This window comes from Alligator sinensis, unplaced genomic scaffold (assembly GCF_000455745.1).
Source record: "Alligator sinensis unplaced genomic scaffold, ASM45574v1 scaffold880_2, whole genome shotgun sequence".
Lineage (NCBI taxonomy): Eukaryota > Metazoa > Chordata > Crocodylia > Alligatoridae > Alligator > Alligator sinensis.
The window spans coordinates 413,222-422,333 of record NW_005842934.1 but is presented as its reverse complement, the minus strand read 5'-3'; the positions used below and the strand labels follow the sequence as shown (position 1 = coordinate 422,333).

Sequence of the window (9,112 nt, the reverse complement as noted above, 5' to 3'; positions counted from 1 at the left end):
CCCTGTCTGCAGGGGGAGGGGACGGGCTGTACCCCCTCCCCCTTTCCCCAAGCTGGTGCTGGGTGGGCGGCCATGTTGGGCAACGGGATTATTTTTTCTCTCCCTTTTTTTTTTTTTTTTTTTTTTTTCTTTCTCAGCAGCCACAATGAGCTGAGGCTGGCTGGCTGGGGGAGGTGCGGCCCCGCCTTTGCAAAGGAAGAACCGACAGGGCATTTGCTTCGGGGGTCTTTTGCGGGGGCTGCTCTGGCCCTCCACCTCATAATCACAGCGGTGCCTCGTAATCCTCGAGGCCTGAGTCTGAGTTGCTCCCCTTGGCCTCTCCTCAGGGGCTTCCCTCGGTCCAGGGGGTTTCCCTTGGCAAGCTTGCTGCTGGGCTCCCTGGCGAGGGCGTTCCCTCTGGCCCCAGTGAAGCGTCTTAGCCCTGTTCTCCTTGGTCTGGCTGCCCCACCGGGTGAGAAGCATCGCTTTGGCCTGACAACTGCTTTTCTTTCCCCCTTCAGAGTGATTGAGGATGGCTGATACCAGGGCATCCTTTAAAGTTACCTTCTGCTTGCTATCTTCCTCTGCACATGGGACATGGAGAATGTGCGGGTCGAGGCAGGAACACCCCCCTCTACGCATGCACGCAGGCACTGACAACGCATGCTTTGCTTTACTGACTTAACAGTAGTTGCAGCTGTTGGCAGGGCACACCAAATGTCTGCAAGTGACTGACTGTGAGGAGGGGGAGGCCGCTATTTGTTTCTGGAGATGTCCTGTAGTGGTTTATGACAAATGGGCCTGCCCCGTTCTACACCCCGCTATCCCGTATCTCGCTACTTGCGGGTCATGCTGATTGTAACATCTGCCTCTGAATACAAAGTGTAGCTAATTATTATATATGCATTCCTAAGTTGCCCCTGGGTATAAAATACATTGACATAAATCACATCAGAGACTGCCTGTCTGATCCATCCACCACATCTACCCAAACGTCTTCCAGCTTGTAGCTACTCTGAGCCTCCAGCGTGTCTGCGGGTTCTGCAAATGTTATGGTTGCCCTTTTTGTGTATGTGCACACATCCGGACACACACGCACACACTTTATGTATGTGCATGCACACTCGCACACAGTTTATGTACATCTGCACACACCTTGTTAATAGAGGTACAGATGCACAAATACTAACTGGCCATGACCCTTCAAGTGGCTCCATATGGGCAGACCTTTGCACCTGCACATATACCCACTGAAATTAGCAGAGTGCTATGTGGAAATAGCTTGCACAGAGCTGGTGATCAAATCGGAGCCAAGATGATGCACATACTGTTAGGTTTTAGGCAGAACAGGCTTGCAATTTATGGGTAGGTCTGGTCTCATACAAGATCTTAGAAGTGTAGGACCAGTCACTACGCACAGATATATCAGAAAGCAAGTTTTAATTCTGCCGTTCGAACTATGGGAGCAAATAATTTTAATTAATGTATTATTATATATTTTCTATATATTAATATATTGTAATAGGCATCCCATGCTTGAAAGCTTTAATAATACAGCTGATAAAGTGATAACAACATAGACAATTTAATAAGCCTTTTAAAACAATCACTCTAGATGGTGAACTAAAATGAACCACATCAGTTAACAAAGAGTACAATTGTCTTGTCCTGCAAGTTGCACCTCAAGTACCCAAACCCATCCCCTTCCATCTGAGATGCTGCACAGAGGTTTAAAATAGTCATATCAGCAATGATGAGATGGTCGCATAAGATCCAATACCTATTCTTTTTCTTTCCTGCTTAAGAACCAGTGTCATATGTCAAAGTTGATGGAAGTTACTTTTCCAGGTTATAGATTGCAAATTATTTCAATAACGGGGTTATGTCCTGTTCTAAGCATGGGATTAGTTTACATTGTTGAGAAATATTTAATACAGTATCATCAGTTTTCAAAGATGGTACAAGATAAGATACACTCCTTACTCTGATTGCTTACTGTTAAAATATGGAGGGAAGACAAGGGACAAGACAGCAGCTCAGATGAGGGGAGTGTATAGTGGCAAGGAGAGAAGTGGGACAGACCAAGGAGGTGGGTGTGGAGGGAGATTGCGAAGGACACAGCTTGACTCAGTGCACTACTGTACTCAATTTCTGTCTAGCATGATTCTACTTAAGGAATTAAACCTCCTTTTTTTTTTAAAGTGAAGGGGTCTGATTTTTAACTTTGTTTTCTGGCCTATTTAAGCAAATAGGGGGAAAAAATTGAAGTGGCAGCTACTTAGGGATATAGCACTTTCCCACATTCAAGAGTTGTGGAAGGAAACTGAAATGTTAACTAAGATGCACCATAAGTACCCTCAGGTTAGATCATCTAAGGAGCTATACCAATTGACAAACTTGTTTGGCAAGAAGAATGTACATAAATGTACACAGTAGTGTTAAATTAATCTTTGGGATACACGTAATAGTCTTAGTCAACTCCTACAGTTCTTAGCCAAAACTCATTGGGTCATAGCCTGCACCGCAAGGAAGAGGAGGGAGAATGTAGTCACACACCCACTGCTCAACTCTGTTGCAGGCTAAGGTAGCCCAGTAGTGCCTCTGTTTCAGCTGCTCTTCTGTAGCTCTGCATATAAATAGAATGACTTTGGTGCAGATTTGTTGTGGGCAGCGTACCTTCCCCTTTCTTGACACTGCTCTTTATCACCCCACAACCCCCCCTGACTGGGAACAGTCCCAGAAATCTTGTGTACTTTGGGTTTGCTCTGGAGAGGCACACATGGGTCTTTTGCACCAGCTTGCTCAGTAGTGCTCAACCCCTGGGTTGTGGATCCATGTCATCCAGCTCATGCAGCTCCCCACAGGTCCAGAAATGTGGTGGTGGGGGAGCAGCGGAAGCGCTAATCACTGCTTCTCTGTGGGGACCCACAGGGAGTGCCGCAGACTGGATAACATGGGCTGGCACACTGAGTCATGCTGGTGTGCTGGATCGCACCTGCAGATCAACCCCATAGGGGATCTGGCCCAGTCTGACTCCATGCTATTCATTCCACCCCTGGTGCTGGAAAGTTGGGCACTACTGCCTTAGCTGGATCAAGGATTCATAGATGTTAGGGTTGGAAGGGACCTCAATAGATCATCGAGTCCGACCCCCTGCACAGGCAGGAAAGAGGGCTGGGTTTAGATGACCCCAGCTAGATGCCTATCTAACCTCCTCTTGAAGACCCCCAGGGTAGGGGAGAGCGCCACCTCCCTTGGGAGCCCATTCCAGACCTTGGCCACTCTAACTGTGAAGAAGTTCTTCCTAGTGTCTAGTCTAAATCTGCTCTCTGCTAGCTTATGGCCATTATTTCTTGTAACCCCCAGGGGCGCCTTGGTGAGTAAAGCCTCACCAATTCCCTTTTGTGCCCCCGTGATGAACTTATAGGCAGCCACAAGGTTGCCTCTCAACCTTCTCTTGCGGAGGCTGAAGAGGTCCAGGTGCCCCAGTCTCTCCTCATAGGGCTTGGCCTGCAAGCCCTTAACCATACAAGTGGCCCTTCTCTGGACCCTCTCCAGGTTATCTACATCCCTCTTGAAGGAGACAGCAGGACAATGATGAATTGGGTCTGTTGAATTAAGGTTTTATATAAGGATCTGGGATTGGGTCTTGTGTGTTCAAATTAAAATTAGTGTCACAGTGTTTTGGGTGAAGTAAGTCCTTTCTTTTATGTCAAACCTAGGTTTGCTAGATTGTATTCAGATTTCCCAGGTTAAAGTTATTTCCTCAAGTGGCTTAGTCCAGATGCCCAAGATCTATGCTACTTTGTTATAAACCTGCTATATTTGAAACTAAACAAGTCAGTTCATTACTTCTTGCCTGAGTTTTTCTAATCTGTAAAATGATAATGATGATTCTTCTTTATCTCACGTGTGTTCCGAGGATTAATTAGTGTTTGTAAACTACTTTTGAATGTTTGGGATAAATAAGAGAATTGCAAAATATTGAATCTTTAAACACAATTTTCTCTTTTTATTTTCAAACCACCCATATAGTAAGAAGGAAATCTATTTATCATTTATTTAGTAGCAAGGAAATTCTTATGATCTGATATTCTGTTCTTTGGACTGATATTGTGTGGTAGATGATTCTACTGTTGAGCAAAAAGTGGGCCGTGAACAGTGTCCCAAAATATACCAATCTGTATTTTTAATTATAAAATTAATTTTAAAAGTTTTTAGACCAAGGGTATCATATCTTATGTGAACTTTTTAAAAAAAAAAAAAAAAGCAAATTTATGTACGTGTAACCTGTGTGTGATAACTGATTTTTTTTGTTAAGGAATATCAAGTAATATATAACCTCGTGACTTTTAGAGATCACATGATTCAGACACACCTGCCTTATTTATTCTGCAGCTGTTATATAAAACCCCGCTATCCACAGGTGCTTCTGATAATGGAAAACATTTGGGATTCTCTCCAGTAAATCAGTACTGAATGAAGTTTATGGACTTATACCAGGTTAAAATTTACCTTAGATAGGCATAGGACCCTTGACTGTTGAGCTGGTATAAATATTAGGCAAGTTTGCCTCAACACATAATGCAAGTTAGTATCAAAAGGGGGCTTGTAACTACAGTCTCCTTTAGCCTTTTATCTGACAGTCTTTTAAATAATTGTGATGTCTGTAGTTGAAGGATGTTTTTGAAAGCTAAAGTTATAACTAAAAATTTTATACCAAAGACTAAGACTCCTATCCTTTCCTTATCCTATGCTTTTGTCAAATTTTCTCGAAGAAAAATGGTAGTCCATACTGGCTATGTTTCATATGTACGTAATTGTTCAGCTCATTGATTATTTGATAAATATGATTGGAGCCTAGACTAGATGCCAAATTTCAGCTGAAATTGGAAGAGATAAGTAGCCTTTTTGTAACGAGGTAGGGAGAAAAAACCTTTTTCCACTTTAGGGTAATCTGTCTACTTGGATGTAAATTAAAATTCTTTATTCTTGGATCTCCACCAATAATGGTAGCTGCTTTTAGCAGAACATGTAACAAATGGTAACTTTTTAATACAAGAGCCTCATGATCATTGGCCAAATGATTTTTTTTTTTCTTGTGGTAAATTTGAATGTGATATATGTTGTTCAAGTAAAACAAAGAGGCCATATTTTGTATTAGCGCTAGTTATGCACAAATAATACATTTTTTAACTATAAAGGTCACTTTCTACTTTTCAACCAAAGTAGGGGGAAAAAAGCCTTGCATCTAAAATGTTTTCTTTCTTGCAGTATATTTAGCACATTTAGTGACTTTTTTTTGGCATCCATATTTGCAAGCAAGCATCTGCCAGCTCTGCGCTGAAAAGCTAAATGTAGAATATTTATCACTGAGATTAATCATTTTATTGAGCAAGGGCTTCTTACTTACAAAAATATGCAAGATCAAAGCTATGAAAAACAAAGCTGTTACGTTGAAGAAGAGAAGACATTTTCTTAGCTGAGCTGATGAAATGCTGTGCATTTAATGCAAGTTAGTGTCAAAGAAGCTTGTAACGACAGTCTCCTTAGCATTTTGTCTGTGCGTATTTTAAATAATTATGAGGTGTTGAATAATATTTTCTTAATAGTGTGTGCCGAGATTTCCTCTATAGTTTGAACCTTAGCTGATAGACATACCATGCATTCTTTAGTCTATAGATCTGGCTCACTGTTCTGTCTTAAGTATTTATAGAGGGACCATCACTATAGTATCTAGGCCCTGTTGTTCATTTGCTGTGGAGTAATATGACTCCAGACAAATGGTTACTGTTTTAAGTGTCACCATTCTTTTACCAGCTCAGAGCAGCTTTGTCCAAGAAGCATTACATGGAATTTTTGTTCTAGATATTTCTGCGAGGATCTTGAAAATCACAAATGTGTGGATATTGGTTGTGACACTGTTTCACTAGAAATGGGAATCTACCTCGTGTTTTTTAACAAGTCCAAATGTTAAAGTTTATATCAAAGGAGAAAGAAAAGGGTGTTTTAGGCATATTGATTCTTCTTTTCCTTTACAAAACAGATCTTAAAGGTTGGGTGAGGTTGTGTTTTTTGGGTGGGGGGGGTTTGAAACTTGAGAGCTTTATTTCTCAGAATGTGTTTGGTTTTTTTTGTTTTGTTTTTTGTTTGTTTGTTTGTTTTTAATCTTTTGTCATCCAGACATTTCTTTTGTTTTTGCATAAGAGGAAGTTTGTAAGGTCTTGGTTCTGTTTATGTCTGTGTCGCTGATTGCCCGTGTGATCTTGGGCACTTCATATCTTTGGGACTCAGTTGCCCACATTTTAAAATGAGAGTAATAATATGCTTCCTTAACATAATGACGCTGTTGGGAAGATATAATACCCTAAAAGTGTTTCTGAAATACTCAGCGCTATGGTGATGAATGTTAGGGGGGGGGGGGAAAGGAAAATAACTTTTCAAGTGATACGTTAATAGAAATAGAAAAAATACGATTTAACAATACAATTATATGTCCATAATTACTTGTGAGAGTTCTTTGCCTGGCTTTATGAAAAATACTTGTATAAGTAATTTTAATGGAGACTAGCGTAATGTACACTGTACAATTAGCCAAGCTCATAATGATAAACAGTGATTTATTTTTTTCCTGATATTTTATTTTCTAATTAAGCTTATTATTTTTACTAATCAACTATTCATTTGTTTTGTTTTCTCATTTGTCACTAGGATTTTTGTTCACTGAATGGGCTATTTTTAATCAAACGTTTGTATGCAGTATTCAGTGGACACGTAATAGAGTTGCTTAGCAGGCATGTATGTACGCATTCGTTTCTTCAAAAGATATTCATGAGAGGGAGTTTGGTTACTTTAAGTTATAATAACTTGGCTGAAATAGTACCTTAAATTTGTTTTCCTCTTCTAGAATAACGTAGGAGGACCAATTGATCATTTTCTTTAGAAATTGGTGGTGATAATAGCTACATAAACACACTTGCTGCTTGCTTTCCACACCGGGAAGAAAGACAATAGTAGCCATTTTGTTGATTAACTTTAAATCCTCATCCTGCTTTTTTTTTTTTTTTTTTTTAACTTGTCTCCCAGGACGTGGAAGTCTAAATCTCCAGGTATTTTAAATAGATATGTTGGTCTAAAGCCATGGTTGTCAGCCAGTGCTGTGGCACCCTGGGGTGCCTCCAGATTCTTTGAAAGGTGCCATGAGGTGTGAGGAGATAAGCACAGGCTGAGGCTTGTCCCTGCCTGGCCAATCTCCCACCCCCACTGCTTGGTCCCTCTGCCGGGAGATAAACACTATAATATAAAAGTTAGTTTTTGAAATTGGGTGTCACTCAATTCACAAAAGTTATGGAAGCCTCCCTCAAGTCCCCAGAGCTTGAAAACTGCTGATCAAAAGCGAAAGTGAAGAACAACGAATTGTTCTGTAACTTTTGTTCATGTGTTCCAGCTCAAAATATCAAAAATAGATCTGATGTGATGGATAAAGACATAATCCTTGAAGCTCTTCCTTATGTGAATGATTTTACAAAAGATGTAGTATGTGCGGTAGGCATCAGGGACACTTGTGGATGCTTGCCCATGGCCCAGGATAAATGTCATGAATTCACCAGGCATCCAGGCAGGTTGGCTGTAGTCATTGGCTGCTGTGCCACCTGCTGATCAGGCAGCCTGTTATCCACAGGCTGTCCTCAGGCATGTGGTACCTCCTAGAAAAATGAGGGGGAGATAGAGGCAGAGCTGAAATGAAGAGCTATTAAGGGAGAGAGTGGAGCAGCAGGTGCTTTGAGAGGTGAGCAGGGCACACGTTATTGGAAGAAGGGTTGGGAAAGGAATGATTTTGGGAGAAAGGGAAAATGATGTAGGATTGCTTGGAGGGAATGAGCACAGAAGCTACTAGGAGAAACTGTTGCGGGCACAAAATGAAGAGGGGAGAGGTGCTAATATAACCAGTGTCACTCTATAGCAACTACTTCTCTACCCCCACAAGTTCCCAGCAGCCTCACAGGCCCCCTGCCTACCTGATTATTCTTGTCTGTAAAATGTTACACATGGTGCTGGCAAGCTATGGTCTCGCTAACAAGAATCAGTAGTCTTTTAGGCTGAGAGGTGCTGGTAGCTCAGCATGAGACTGATGGGTGTGCTAAGCACCTCCCATTCAGGCTAAGTGAAGGAACCATTAAGTCAGGAGTGTAGCTTGTAGGTTGTATTTATACCCAAAAGCTTGCAAAGAAGAATTTTTCCAACTATTTGAGTTGGTCTAATAAAAGATACCAGATTTACCCAAAGAATCTTGGAACCATTAAGTGGTTTTTGTTTTGGGGTTGTTGTTTTTTTTACCTACTCGTAACTGGAACAATGGAAGGCGCCGCATAAGAACTGGAACAGCAAGTCTGGGCAGTAACTGGGGCATCTGTTGGCATTTTATGGCTTATAACAAATACAAGGGTTGGGCAGCATCTGGGGGTACTGCTCATTTTGTGTGTATGTGAGAGCACTAGATAGACTAGGGCAGAAACACCAAAACAGATGGGTGTAGAAGTGGCTGGGATAGCCAGTGATATACCCAGAATGTGGATAGCCTTGGAAAAAAGCCATCAGAAAAGCCAATGGCACTTTATTGTGCATCAGCAGATGCATGACGAATAGATCCAAGGAGGTGATAGTTCCCCTCTATCAGGCGCTGGTCAGACCGCAGTTGGAGTACTGCGTGCAATTCTGGGCGCCGCACTTCAAGAGGGATGCGGATAACCTGGAGAGAGTCCAGAGAAGGGCCACTCGTATGGTTAAGGGCCTGCAGACCAAGTCCTACGAGGAAAGACTAGAGAAACTGGACCTTTTCAGCCTCCGCAAGAGAAGGTTGAGAGGCAACCTTGTGGCTGCCTATAAGTTCATCATGGGGGCACAGAAGGGAATTGGTGAGTATTTATTCACCGAGGCGCCCCCGGGGGTTACAAGAAATAATGGCCACAAGCTAGCAGAGAGCAGATTTAGATTGGACATTAGGAAGAACTTCTTCACAGTTCGAGTGGCCAAGGTCTGGAACGGGCTCCCAAGGGAGGTGGTGCTCTCGCCTACCCTGGGGGTCTTCAAGAGGAGGTTGGATAGGCATCTAGCTGGGGTCATCTAGACCCAG

The 9,112-nt window shown here is 42.1% G+C and overlaps 1 protein-coding gene across 1 annotated transcript in view; it reads left to right on the top strand.

Annotated features, from left to right (window-relative positions):
- The first annotated feature begins 3,871 nt into the window (after positions 1-3,871).
- Positions 3,872-9,112, top strand: part of POGZ (pogo transposable element derived with ZNF domain) — a 41,995-nt gene continuing 36,754 nt past the window's right edge. The window contains exon 1 of the mRNA XM_025192492.1: positions 3,872-3,889. The gene's annotated coding sequence lies outside the window, so the exon portion shown is untranslated. The remainder of the gene's footprint in view (positions 3,890-9,112) is intronic.